A 13,339-nucleotide genomic window follows, 5' to 3' on the forward strand; every position below is an offset into this window, starting at 1 on the left:
TATCAAAACACTCTGGAGTTCAGTCGTATATACTTAACGTAACAAAAAATAAAGCCATTGGTTAACTGAGCTTGTGATGACTCTTTTATATTTAGAATCAGAATCAGCTTTAATGGATTTATATGTGGTCTGACTCCGTCTTCGTTCCCTCTTGTGGCAAAAAAACAAATTCGCTGCAATTTTGATTATAGTTATTTACAAAAATTGACCAAATAAACAAATAAACTGCAGCTTGCTATGTCACATTCCACAGTAGTTATGTATGTGTTATGTATGTTTATGTCTGTAAGAGTTATTGAGTCATTGTATTGTGTGACTAGTAGAGTTCAGCCTGGGGGAAGAAGCTGCCTGTGTGTCTGGTGGTTCTGGTGGCTATGGCTCTCTGACGCCTGCCAGAGGGGAGGAGTACAGTTTATGTGCAGAGTGTGTGGGGTCAGCAGTGATGCTTGCTGCCTGTTTTTTGAGTCTGGCCCGGTTCAGATGCTTGATGGAAAGTAGCTCAGTCTGAACCAAACCACACAGTGATGGAGGTGCAGAGGACAGACTGGATGATGGCCATGTAGAAGATGGTCAGCAGCTCCCTTGGCAGGTTGAACTTCCTGAGCTGTCTCAAGAAGTACAACCTCTGCTGGGCCTTTTTGTGGACAGTGTCCACAAAAAGGACCCCAGGAACCTGAATGAGTCCAAAGTAGACACTGTGTTGTTGTGGATGGTGAGGGTTGTGAAGCAGGCATGCTATGCGTGTGTTTTCTGCATGTCTGCGTGTCTGTGCGTGTGCCTGTGTATCTGCGTGTGGTGTGTGTGTGAGTACATGTGTGTGTGTGTGTGTGTGTGTGTGTGTGTGTGTGTGTGTGTGTGTGTGTGTGTGTGTGTCTGTCTGCCTGTGTGTGTCTGTGTCTGTGTGTGTGAGATGGAGTGTTTTTCCTTTACCTCTGAGAGGTACCAGTTGCTCGTCCACGTCACGTTAGGACCCGGATCGTAGAGGCTGGGCAGCCGTTCCACCCACGCATCCCAGACCTCTCTCACGGCTGCCAGCTTGTCCGTTGCTCGCCTGGCTCATTTGGTGATCGACGAAACGCAACAGCTTCGAGTAAGCGTGAAACACCTTGAGCGACATCATGCACAAGGTGGCGCAAAAAATGGCCCTGCAGCTCTTGGCGTCCCCCAGGCTGGCCTGTAGACCCTGGACAAAATCAGGAGGCCCAAGTAGGCTCGCAGGTTGACCTTGTCACAATCTGGGTTTTCTGTTTCTCGTTTTACATTCTAAATTCTACCATCCGTCTGCGATCTCTGTGCTGTGCATGTGGGTCCTTTCTCTGCCGTTCCGTGACAGAACGATCTGGCCAGACTTGGACCCAGCCAGCACCCAGGTCTGTTACGTTTTTCTTTTCCCTTTTTCTCTGTTCACGCGCCTCCGTGCATAATCGGGCACCGGAGCGATGGAGTTTTTTTTCCAGAGTTAACGGAGGATATCCGCGGGGATTTCCAGCGACTGGCGAACAAATACGCGGAAGCGTCCAGCGTTGATGCACGTCTCCGTCTGGTGAAACTGGCGCTCGAGATTTTGGAGGACGAATGGTGGTGGCTTGAGTATCCCGGGGTGCAGGCGTTCTATGACCGACTCCGGCGGATGAAGAGGGGTCTGGCACGCGCTCTGCGCGCATCGTCCGCCCGTGCTGCCGCAGCTGCTCCCGCCGCCGTTCCTCCGGCAGTTAATGCCTCTACTCCTGTCGCCGCTCCAGCAGATCCTGTTTCCGTTCCTGTCGCCGCTTCGGCGGTTCACGTCTCCGTTCCTCCCGCCGCTCCGGCACCTCCAACCCAAGCTCCAAACGCAAAGTCATGCCCCGTTCAGGCGCCAGCGCAGCCCTGTCACGCTCAGGCGCCAGCGCAGCCCTGTCACGCTCAGGCGCCAGCGCAGCCCTGTCACGCTCAGGCGCCAGCGCAGCCCTGTCACGCTCAGGCGCCAGCCCCAGTCCAGTCGCGCTCCGCTCGGGCCCCAGTCCAGTCGCGCTCCGCTCGGGCCCCAATCCAGGCGCGCTCCGCTCGGGCCTTGTCCCAGCCCCAGTCCCGGCGAGTCACGCTTGGGCCTTGTCCCAGCCAGAGGGCACCACCCGTCAAACAAGCGTTATCCACACCCGATCAGGCCCGACGTCTACTCCGTCAAGCTCGGCAGCTGCAAGCAGCCATGCCAGCTCCAGAGAGGACGCCGTCTCCCTGCCGGCTCCAGTGAGGAGTCTGAGAGCAGCGCTGCCGGCTCCAGTGAGGACGCCACTCCTGTTCCTGTCGGCCCGGTAGAGGTCGTTCCTGTCGGCCCGGTAGAGGTCGTTCCTGTCGGCTCCCGCGAGGACGCCGTTCTAGCCCCCGTTCCTGTCAGTCTCGGAGTGGCAGTTCCCGCCGACCTCCAGGAGGAGGTTGCGCCAGCTGGAGTTTCTGCCGCGGTCCCCGCCGCCCTACTGGCCGCACCCGCATGGGTTCCTGGCGGCTCGGCGCCGGCCGCACCCGCATGGGTTCCTGGCGGTCCGGCAGGTTTCCAAGTTAGAGGAATCTCCACCACGTTGGAGGATGCTTCTGGTGGGATAAATTGCAGAGTTGGAGGATTTTTCAAGTTGGACGAATCGGTGACAGGTCCCGATTCTCCCCCCAGGTTGGATGATTTTTTCCACCACGTTGGAGGATCGTTCTGGTGGGATAAATTGACGGGTTAGAGGATGTGGAGCTTTTGGCTTACATCACTGGCTGTATTGAGCTTCTCCCTATGCCTGCCTCTGTTGTTACGCGTACCGATTAAGATGTCCGGACACCTTTGGATTATGAATACATATGATGTGAATATGAGTGCATATGAATGCATTTTGTACCCCAATATTAGGCATTTAATCAAAAGTTTGCCATCATAATATAATAATAATCAATTTAAGTTAAAACTTTCAATTTAAGTTAAAAATGCTGCTTGCATCATCATGTTCATCATCAGTGGGCCTGTGGCACGGGTGGAGGTAGAAGGGAGGAAAAAAGAAGGAAAAGACAGGAAATAAAACAATCCTGGGGTCGCGTCGGACCGTGGGAGGACGCGGGACGGGCCTGTGACAAAGACAAAGGGAAAGGTGACCTGGGCCGCCATAGATCCTGCAACACATGTGTCTTGTATGTGGTGGAAATTTTCCATAAAGAAGTAGATGAGAGAGAGTTGTCCTTTTGTGCGATTTATTGAAATAATAAAGAAAATAAAAATAATGGGGAAAGCAAATAAAAAGCATGGATGTTGATCGTGCACATCAACAAACCAAAAACCAGCTGGGGAGATCAGTGCACACACCACGAAGGTGTGATGCAAAGAGCCCACGATCCTCAAGTTGCTTCTGCCTTTTAGCTTCTCTGTCCGACTAGGGTGGAATGTCTTTCTAACCCAATCAAATTACATGCACCATCTCCTCCCTGTCGCAGTGTGTGTGAAGATATTTACATTCTCACACCTGCATCGCTGACGTCCAACTATCTGTGAGAAAGGAGCACCAAGTCTCAACAGACAGAGACACAACTCCTCGACCTTGGGTTTGGGAGCTAGAGTTTAGAGTCTATCAGGCAGAGACAACCATTGAACAATCTAGGTGAAATGTCAAATGCATACAGTAAGACAAAACATAAGATATTAATTGCAGAACATAAGTCATAAATCATATAATAACTGCATAGAAGTAAGGAAGAGACATAGAAATAAGGAAGAGACAATTAGAAATAAGGAAGAGACAATTTTTCCCATAACATGTATCTTGTGGCCAAAAAAGGAATCAAAAGTTTCATGGTTTGTCTCGTGGGGTCAGACTGACCCCCTCGAAGGCTGCGTGAGGGCTAATGTACAATTAAAGCATTGGCCTGGGAGGCATAACTTTCCCGTCCATCAGGAGTATCCTTTAACTAGCTCTGTGAACCCACACTGAATATTTACCTTTACTTAAATAACAAGAACATCAAACCACAATTCAGGTTGTCATTTGAACAATCCATTTTGAGTAACCTGTTTTTCACCCGCTTTCTATACACATAAAATTCATGCCTAATACATGCAAAGCATGCGCTCAAGAATAAAAACATTAAAACACATTTTAGGTTGTCCTTTGAGGAATCCCTTTTGCGTAACTTGGTTTTCCCCTGCTTTCTATACACTTTAAATTTATAGTGCTACACACAAGTTTTGTATAGACCAGAATCAAACCTATGTCCACTCCCAATATGGCAGCTATGCTCACCACTGGTTAGATTCAAAGAGCACATCACTCCAAATCTTAGCCACTAGACGACCAAGGAGCTATACACCAGAAACACAACCTCAATAAAGCTAATCAAACACATATAAGCTAGTCTGTGTAAAGCTTGCCAATTTGTCTGTGTAGTTATCCTTTATTTGGAATCACAAGGAACCTGTTTTATTATATCAGGTTCTTCTGCCATTTACTACCTGAAATGTAAATAGCAACAGATCGCGCTGAATGCCACTAAAACAGTTTATGAGCTGCCGTGGCTTCAAACTAGAGAAAAGTAGAAAACATTAAAATGGTTTTCTCGATGCAGGAAGAATGTAGCCTTAATCCAATATCATTCTTGATACAGGCAAAACTCTGGAGTCTTTTTTCTGTTGAACTGAACAAAGACCATGAAAGGAGTTTAAGGCGAAATCCTGACCGGGAATAAAATCCAGGCCCTGGCCAAAGTGCCGAATCCTAACCACTGGATGATCAGGGAACTACTGAAGACAAACTGCAAACTGACGTTGACCTGCTGACAAAGCTGAGTCTAATTTGTCCACTTTAATTGGATTTCTGTCACTGATGTTGTCAAGTTTTGTTGGTGCTGTTCTCATAGGGCTAAAGCGAAATAACTGATGACTGATTTTATCACACTTACAAAAAAAACCAAGCCGGCATTGTCACATATAGGTAGTTGTGGCCGAGTGGTTAAGGACTAGATATCCATTGGGGTCTCCCCGCACAGGTTCGAATCCAGCCATCTACGATACCTTTGTTGACACTTTATTGGAAAAGTAAGCCTTCCTCTAGCCATTCCTGGCAAAGCTGAGGCCAATTTGTCCACTTCATTTGGATTTCTGTCACTGATGGTTTCAGGTTTTGTTGTTGCTGTTCTCATAGGGCCAAAGCGAAATAACTGATGACCGATTTTATTACATTTACAAAAAAAGATCTAAAATCGCTTTCTGTGATATGCATATGAAGTGTGCTGGCAATAATGTATGAAGTTTAATCAAGTGTGTATTTGTGTATATACGTATGTGAAGTTAAACGGCGTAATAGTTGCTTGTTGCTGATTTAAATTTGAGTAGGCTGGGTTGACAGCGGCTCCTCTACTCCTCCGGTGCAGAAGGAGTGTGTGTGTGTGTGTGTGTGAGGGAGAGAGGAAAAGAGAGCAGGAGGGCGGGGGAGTGAGTGTGAGTGTGTATGTGTGTGTGTGTGTGTGTGTGTGTGTGTGTGTGTGTGTGTGTGTGTGTGTGTTTGTGTGTGTGTGTGTGTGTGTGTGTGTGTGTGTGTGTGGACTAGAGACAAATCCCCTCCTCATTGTCCTGTTCTTCACTATCACGTTAAATCAAGTGTTTCAATTATGCTGATTTTGTGTAAACCTAGTAATATAAACAAAGCACATGATCAGCTCCAATAAGACGCTTATAATTTTTCTTCAGCAGTTGCTCTGAAGTGGGCGTTTCTGCAGTGGTTTGGTTTTTCTTTGCATCAGACTTACTCTTTTATTCAGAACAAATCAAAACTCATCAGCTCAACAGTCACCAGGAATGATTATTGGGCCATTTGCTTAAAACAGAAGTAAAACCAAAATACCCAGAAAGGTCTAATTACAATTTAACTGTCTAATATTTATGTTGCTTTTCACTAACTATGGGTTGTAAAGACAAGGAACTTACTTCAGTTATGAACATTGATTGAGATTAGTTCAGTTACAAGTATAATTTGCAGTAATTAGGGGTTGAAATCATATCTTCAGTAAAGATACATATTTAATAATGAGATCTGTGGATGGGAACATGTCTCCAGTCGAGGTGTTGATGAAAGAAATTCAGAAATGCTCAGACAAATGGAGCAAGCGGACACATGAATCCACGTCGCCCTGGCCTTCAGAGGGGACATTTGATCTGTATGTCATGACTTTTATTAAGTAGTATGGGATATGTATAATAATGCACATATGTATGTATATTTTATGTATATGTTTGTATGTTGTATTAGTATGTGCACATACCTTATTGGTATTAGTATTAATCTCCAAGGTAAACCACAGTACAAAAATTGTTTAGTTATGAATGTGTTAGCCTAAGGTACATCCATGCTTCTTATTTATTTTTTTTTAATTTATTTTTTTGCTCCGATTGTTTACTTAACAGATTTGCTTGGTTTCAGCAGCTGGTTGCACCCCTTACCCCCCCCCCCCCCACCCCCCCCACCTACACACCCTAAAGCAGAAACATAACCTGTCCACCAACACAGCAACATCACACACATTTTGGATTAGCTAAATAAACCATTAAATAAACCATAAATCAGGAAGAGTATATATATTCTATATATACTCTTCTTGTTAAAGCAAAGCTGTCCATCACAATGTGGCATTCAGCGTAATATATGCTGCTTGCTAAACTGCTGGACAGAAAAAAAAAAAAAAAAAAAAAAAAAAAGAGGGGACATTTGATCTGAGGCAGTGTGTAGAGATGCAGGTTTTTATAAAAACCTATAAGATAAAAGACAAATCTGTAAAGCGAGGCCTTAAACGGGAAAGAGAAAATGCAGTGTTGCAATTGTTTATCAACTGTGCAAAAATGATGAGCAAAAAGACGACTCAATGTGGTGATAATCAAATTAATCAGATCTCTATAATTAAGTCTCTTTCAGATGCGTCCCAGATGGATGCAGAAGAAACAAAACCATTACGGACAAAGAAGCCAGTTCACCCTGTAGCTGATCTAGAAGGGACAGACGGCACTGGAAAGGGATGAGTTGTTAGAACTGCCCGACATTTATTTAAACACAGAGAAGATTTCAATTGGAAATTCCTGCAGTGAAAGTGATCTGCGTGACAGAGCAGGTAGATCACTGTGGGCTGAGTCAGATGAGGAATCAGTGTGTGTGGGTGACGAACGGGTAAATGAGGTTTCTGATGGACTTCCTTTGCTGGTCAAAGGGGCAAAGTGTCAAAATCTGCCCTGGCCTTCAAGACCAGATCAGAATGATCTGACTGAAACTGTGGGACTTTGCAACTTGTCACTAGAACAAATAACTGAGCATGTGATTCATGCTGTTGAGCTGCGTCAGAAGCAGGCAAAGGAGGCAGTGAAAGAAGCAACACGCCAGCAGCAGCGAAAAGAGGGGGAGAAAAGAGAGACGAGAATGGTGTCTGCTCAACCAGCCAGCGTGCCTCGGACCCCACCTACACCACCAGGCATGGCCACACCTCAGATGATGTACATTCTACCAGGAGGGTGGACAAGACGACCTCCTATGAGGAGAGGAGGGTTCCCTGCAGACAAAGGCAGAGGAACAGGAGGCAGCCACAAAGGAGGCGTGAGATGCTACTGCTGTGGGAAGACTGGTCACGTAAGAAGCCATTGCTTTGCTTGGCTACGAGGCTCACGAGGAGTGCCCAGACCAAAAGGGTCCGCTGATCAATGTGGAGGCCACTCAACTGGGTACTAGAGAGGACCAGACACCTGCAGGATTCATGAACTTTGTTGATGGGCTCCATCAAAAGCCAAAAAGCCTGAGGCCTCTGAATCTGTGACTTCACCTTGCTGCACACTTTAGTACTTTGAGACTCAGACAAATATCTAAAATTTGGAAACAAAATAAACAAGTCGGCTGGTGAGAATGACTTAGTCCTTAAACCTGCCAACAGAGTCAAAAATTAAAAATATGCCAATTTTACTAGGCAAGGGAAAGACAAAGGTATAGAGACTATTTCAAGATAAAGTTCCCAATTCAATCACTCTGCTGACAAATGCTCCACTTGATGCTCAGTGGTTGACCACCAAATCATTCAGAACCTGCAAGATGTAACTGTTGCAACAATGCTTAGCCTTCTATAGTACAGCTACGGAGTGTGGTGCTGCAAGCAGCCACAGTTCACTACACTACACTTAGTATTTGCACAATACGTCTACTGTTTAAGTGAGGCTGCAGTTTTAACCTGACCTAACCTGATCACCTTGACATGTTTTGATGAGGTTCCACTTAGTTCTTATCATCACTATTATTAATATATTCCATCAGAGCAGAAGACACATTTAGCAAATGGGTAAACCAGGTCTCAGTTCATTTTTTCTTCCATTCTTTTGCTAAACAGTTAACATAGATGCCATCAGTCTGCAGGCCTTGAACAAATGTGACAGGGCTGTGGTGTTCTTTACGGCATAGAAGGAGAAGGTCTGGGGAAGAGACTGAGTAGCAACAGTGACGGTGCTTTATCCTGCAAGAGGTTTGACTGTATGTGGGTTTATATAGACTTTCTTTAATAGGTTACAATACTTCGGTTATCATCCACAGCTGTTACGTTGTCACTACAAACTCTGACAGTCACAGGGGAATTATAATTAGATGTAGCAATAATTGTGGGGTTGTTTGAATTTCTAGGGTATAGCTTTGCGTTTCCAACAGTTAACTAGGTTGTGTTATGTCCATCTGTCATTTCTGATAGTTTGTGAGGATTCAGCTTATTTAGTCTTTACGTTAATTGTGTCATAAAGTCACTTAATGCATGCATCTGCAGTGCTTCTTGAATTCAATAAGGTTTCCTACAACGCAATGATTCTGTGTTCATAATGAGATTAGTTCGTATTGATGTTGTAGTTATTAAGGTCTAAACATTCTTGTTCCTTCTATTGACATCATCCTTAATTTCACTCAGTTTTATTCAGGGTTTGATGATATAGTCCCCGGTAAGGATAAATACGTAGGATAAATAAGTGTAGGAAATTACTTTTAGGGTTTTGCTAGTGTTCTTTTATCCATCCATCTTAATTTAATGATTTAATCGGCTTCAAATTCAATGGACAGTTATCTGTCTATTGAGGGGGGAAAAATGTATTGTAAAAAATTGTTTTGATTATTGCTTTATGACGGTCCCTGGTAACTGGGGAACTTGTGTGTGTGGCATCTGCTGTGAGAATGGACTATTCTGTTTCTGTTGTGTTTTATCCCAAGTTGGTGAACTTAATCCATGGGGGAAAGGTTGTGGTCGAGTTGGCACAAAATTTGATTGGGTATATACTGTAAATAGCTTGCGCTACAGAGGAGTATGATCTTACAGCGGGACTCATTGTGGAGTGATAGGAAAAGTGACAGGAGCATTGTATGTGAGGGAGGAAAGGAGTTAAGGGAAGTCAAGGAGTGAATGAAAAGGAAAGTGTAAATGTGACAATGACAATAGAGGGATGAAAAAGTACTGTGAACATTGCATTTCAGTGTGTAGCTTGTAAAAATATGCCGAACGCATAGACTAACATTGCATGAAGCTTTGCTTGACAAAACGGTGTTTAATGAATCAACCAAGTTTCTATTTGAAACAGATGATTAATATACGCAGGAAAGCTGTGTTGTTCCATTGCAGGAAAGAAGAGGACAAAGAAGATCAAACTCCGGATCACTAATGGGCCCTGAGTGACACTGCTGACTCATTTAGCAGAACAAGGTCACAGGCTAGCCTTTCTAAATTATAGTTCTCATAGAGCAAGAGTCACTCTCTTAGCTCACGTGCACGACAAAAACGCTGAGCTCATGACATGACTGACTGATACTGTATATGCTCTACGGACTGACCATGACACGTGTCAATGATGTTTTATTTTTGTGGATTTTATATAATGAGGGTTTAACCACCTCATTCTGCATCTCAGTGTGTTGTCGTACACAGGAAGCTCACATTAACAACTTCAACCCTTCTCTCTACACAGAGCAGCAGTGGAGAAACTGTGTCAGCATAAACATCTCGCTTAAACTAATTTTCTTTCCTAACCTCTTTCCTAACCAACTTCTCTCCTACTCTTAACCTCCATCCACAGGTTACTTCAGTATCAGAGGAGGGTGTGTCTCTTATGACCTGCTACGACTGTGGGTTTTTATATTCTCTGATCTTTTGATTTCTACAGCAACGACCTGGAACAAAAAGCAAACTATATATTCTATTCAGCCTAACCCTAACCCTAGCTCTGTAGGATGGTTTATGCTGCACTATAGTGCAGATCTTTCTGCCTCTCAGCTATCAGCTCTCAGGTCACAGCTGGAGCACCAGTCTGAGGGGGACAGAGGATGGTGCAGCAGAAGTGTGCTGGAGCCCTGAACGGTCCAGAAATGAGGGACTCTGTGTTCAACGTGAAGGCAAGCTGGGCTAACTGGGTCGCTAGCGGAAAGGCAGGGCATCAGATGAGGTTCCGAGGAGAGTCCAATATTCCAATTCCAGCTACACCAACAATCCTCACCCACCTAATATTGTGGGGCTGCGCTGACCAACACGGCTACTGGGTGTGGGCGGAGCGCCGCCCATAGCTGCATCGTTGATATACACTGATGTTTGAATTTGCCCGTGCATGAGCTGAATTGCAGATGCTGGACGAAGTGAGAGCACAGACCTTCATGATTAACTGTGGTCGGTGTGGAGTCTGTGAAGAATCTGTTGTGATAAAGAGGACACTGATGTAGAATGAAAACTGTGAGGTTTGTTACTGAATGTACTTGTTGACAGGCAGCGTGGGAGGATCACCTGTTGGAGCTGAAAGAAGAGCTTAGGTGTTCTATTCACCATAGATTTTGTGAATCTTTAACTTTGCTTTTTCAACTTAATATTGAAGTTTATGTCTCTTTAATATAATGCAGTATGATGAGTCAAAGAGGAGCTTTCTTGGCCACTCGCTTTCAAGATTGATGGGCATTAAAATGCCCATGAGGAGGGGATTTGTAGTATATTTATGTATCATATCATATATTATTATATAGGTAGTGAACAATATGTTCAGGTTAAGATGCAGTGACTGTTCCTCAACCCTTGCAGTTTGGCAGGGTCGTTGTCTGGGGAGCATCTGGGATAGACTCCAGGAAAGAGACATTTACATTTACTTTTAGCAGTAAAATTGATCATTGCTTATGAGAGAAGTACAGAGAGTAGATGGGTTCATGTGTCCTCAGTGACTGGGGTGAAAGCGTTTGCGTAAACTGGGTTCGCAGAATCGGTGTTCGCAGAATCTGTTGTTGTTAACAATGTTTATCTAAGCTGTTCCTAAGGAAATAGACAAAATGTCACGCCGACCTGGGAAAGGAGCTAGGAGGTTGATGGTGGGCCAGATGGATCCGGGAGCTAGACAGATAACACGGCCCAGCGCCAGGACTTTCCAAGTAGCCTTATTTGGACATGTGGAAAGATTTTAGGTGGTGGTTAAAAGCAGGCCTTTACAGGCTGGGGTTTTCAGAGCGCTTCGCAGAGGGTCCGCTGGAAGCACACAGCGGACCTTTTCCGACCTCTCGGTTCTCTCTGCAGAGGAACAAGCAGGTGAATTCGGTCTCTGCCTCTCTTTTTATTACTCTTTTGTAATCATTATATGATTGTTTTAATTTGTCATGTATAATAAATTTGTATGTTATTGATTTAAACTTCAAAGTTGAGTTCTTGTGAAATCTCTGTCGTGATTGAAGAAAAAGAGAATACACGACAGGTATGTCACATGTAGGTAGTTGTGGCCGAGTGGTTAAGGCGATGGACTAGAAATCCATTGGGGTCTCCCCGCGCATGTTCGAATCCTGCCATCTACGACACCTTTGTTGACACTTTATTGTACAAGTGAGCCTTCCTCTAGCCAATGCTTCACTTCAAAACACATCTCAGATTTTTCTTTGAAGTATCCATGCAAAGATCTGGGATGACTTGGCCTTCGGCACTTATCTTTAGGCTCATCTTTGCGAGGCAGCTTCAGGTGAACTGAAATTTTCCATTGTTGTGAAAATTCAAAACATCTAAAATTGAGGTAATGCAACTGCATTGGCTGGGACTCAACTACCAGTGAACAGCTTGGAAGGCAGCTGTGCCTCACATTATAAAGCCACCGCTGCTGCTTGGTGTGGCCTGGTGGTCATTTCTTGGGTTTTACGGAGAAAATGGGACCAGAGGCAGGTTTGCCTGTGTAACTCTACACCATTTTAGCCTATGGTATCTCATTTCCTTACAGTTTGGTTCTACCACCACACAGGGTGGAATGTCAGCTTCTCATTATTACCTTTGTCTTTCAATTTGGGAACACATGCAATTAGTGATCTTGGTTGAGATTTGAATGCCACACACACTTCTGACAGATATGCCAGATTCTCTTGAAAATGTTGACAAGAGTGCACTATGTACGGCTTTGAGGTGAGCAGTACAGAATAATACAGGGAAAGATCTTTTAACATTTCCAAACGCATTAATGTACAATTAAAGAACGCCAAAATAGTGATGAGTAAGAAGCACTGCAGACACGGTTAATAAAGGCTGGAGATGCTGGGAATTGAACCCAGGGCATCATACATGCAAAGCATGCCCTCAAGAATAAAAACATCAAAACACATTTTAGGTTGTCCTTTGAGGAATACATTTTGAGTAACTTGGTTTTCCCCTGCTTTCTATACACAAACAATTCATGGTGTTACACAAAAGTTTTGTATAAACCAGAATCAAACCTATGTCCACTCCCAATATGGCAGCTATGCTCACCACTGGTTAGATTCAAAAAGCACATCACTCCAAATCTTAGCCACTAGACTACAAAGGAGCTATACACCAGAAACACAACCTCAGTAAAGCTAATCAAACACATATAAGCTAGTCTGTGTAAAGCTTGCCAATTTGTCTGTGTAGTTATTCTTTATTTGGAATCACAAGGAATCTGTTTTAATGTATCAGGTTCTTCTGCCATTTACTACCTGAAATGTAAATAGCAACAGATCACGCTGAATGCCAATAAAACAGTTCTGGAGCTGCCGTGTCTACAAACTAGAGAAAAGTAGAAAACATTAAAATGGTTTTCTCGATGCACGGAGATCGTAGCCTTAATCCAATATCATTCTTGATACAGGCAAAACTCTGGAGTCTTTTTTCAGTTGAACAGAACAAAGACCATGAAAGGAGTTTAAGGCGAATTCCTGACCGGGAATCAATTCCAGGCCCCGGCCAAAGTGCCGAATCCTAACCACTGGATGATCCGGGAACTACTGAAGACAAACTGCAAACTGACGTTGACCTGCTGACAAAGCTAAGTCTAATTTGTCCACTTCATTTGGATTTCTGTCACTGATGTTGTCAAGTTTTG

The 13,339-nt window shown here is 44.3% G+C and overlaps 1 non-coding gene across 1 annotated transcript; it reads left to right on the top strand.

Annotated features, from left to right (window-relative positions):
• The first annotated feature begins 11,728 nt into the window (after nt 1-11,728).
• Nucleotides 11,729-11,810, top strand: trnas-aga (transfer RNA serine (anticodon AGA)). Its single transcript has one exon. It is a non-coding gene; the product is annotated as a tRNA-Ser (tRNA).
• The last annotated feature ends 1,529 nt before the right edge of the window (nt 11,811-13,339 follow it).

Source organism: Betta splendens, chromosome 2, assembly GCF_900634795.4.
Source record: "Betta splendens chromosome 2, fBetSpl5.4, whole genome shotgun sequence".
NCBI lineage: Eukaryota > Metazoa > Chordata > Actinopteri > Anabantiformes > Osphronemidae > Betta > Betta splendens.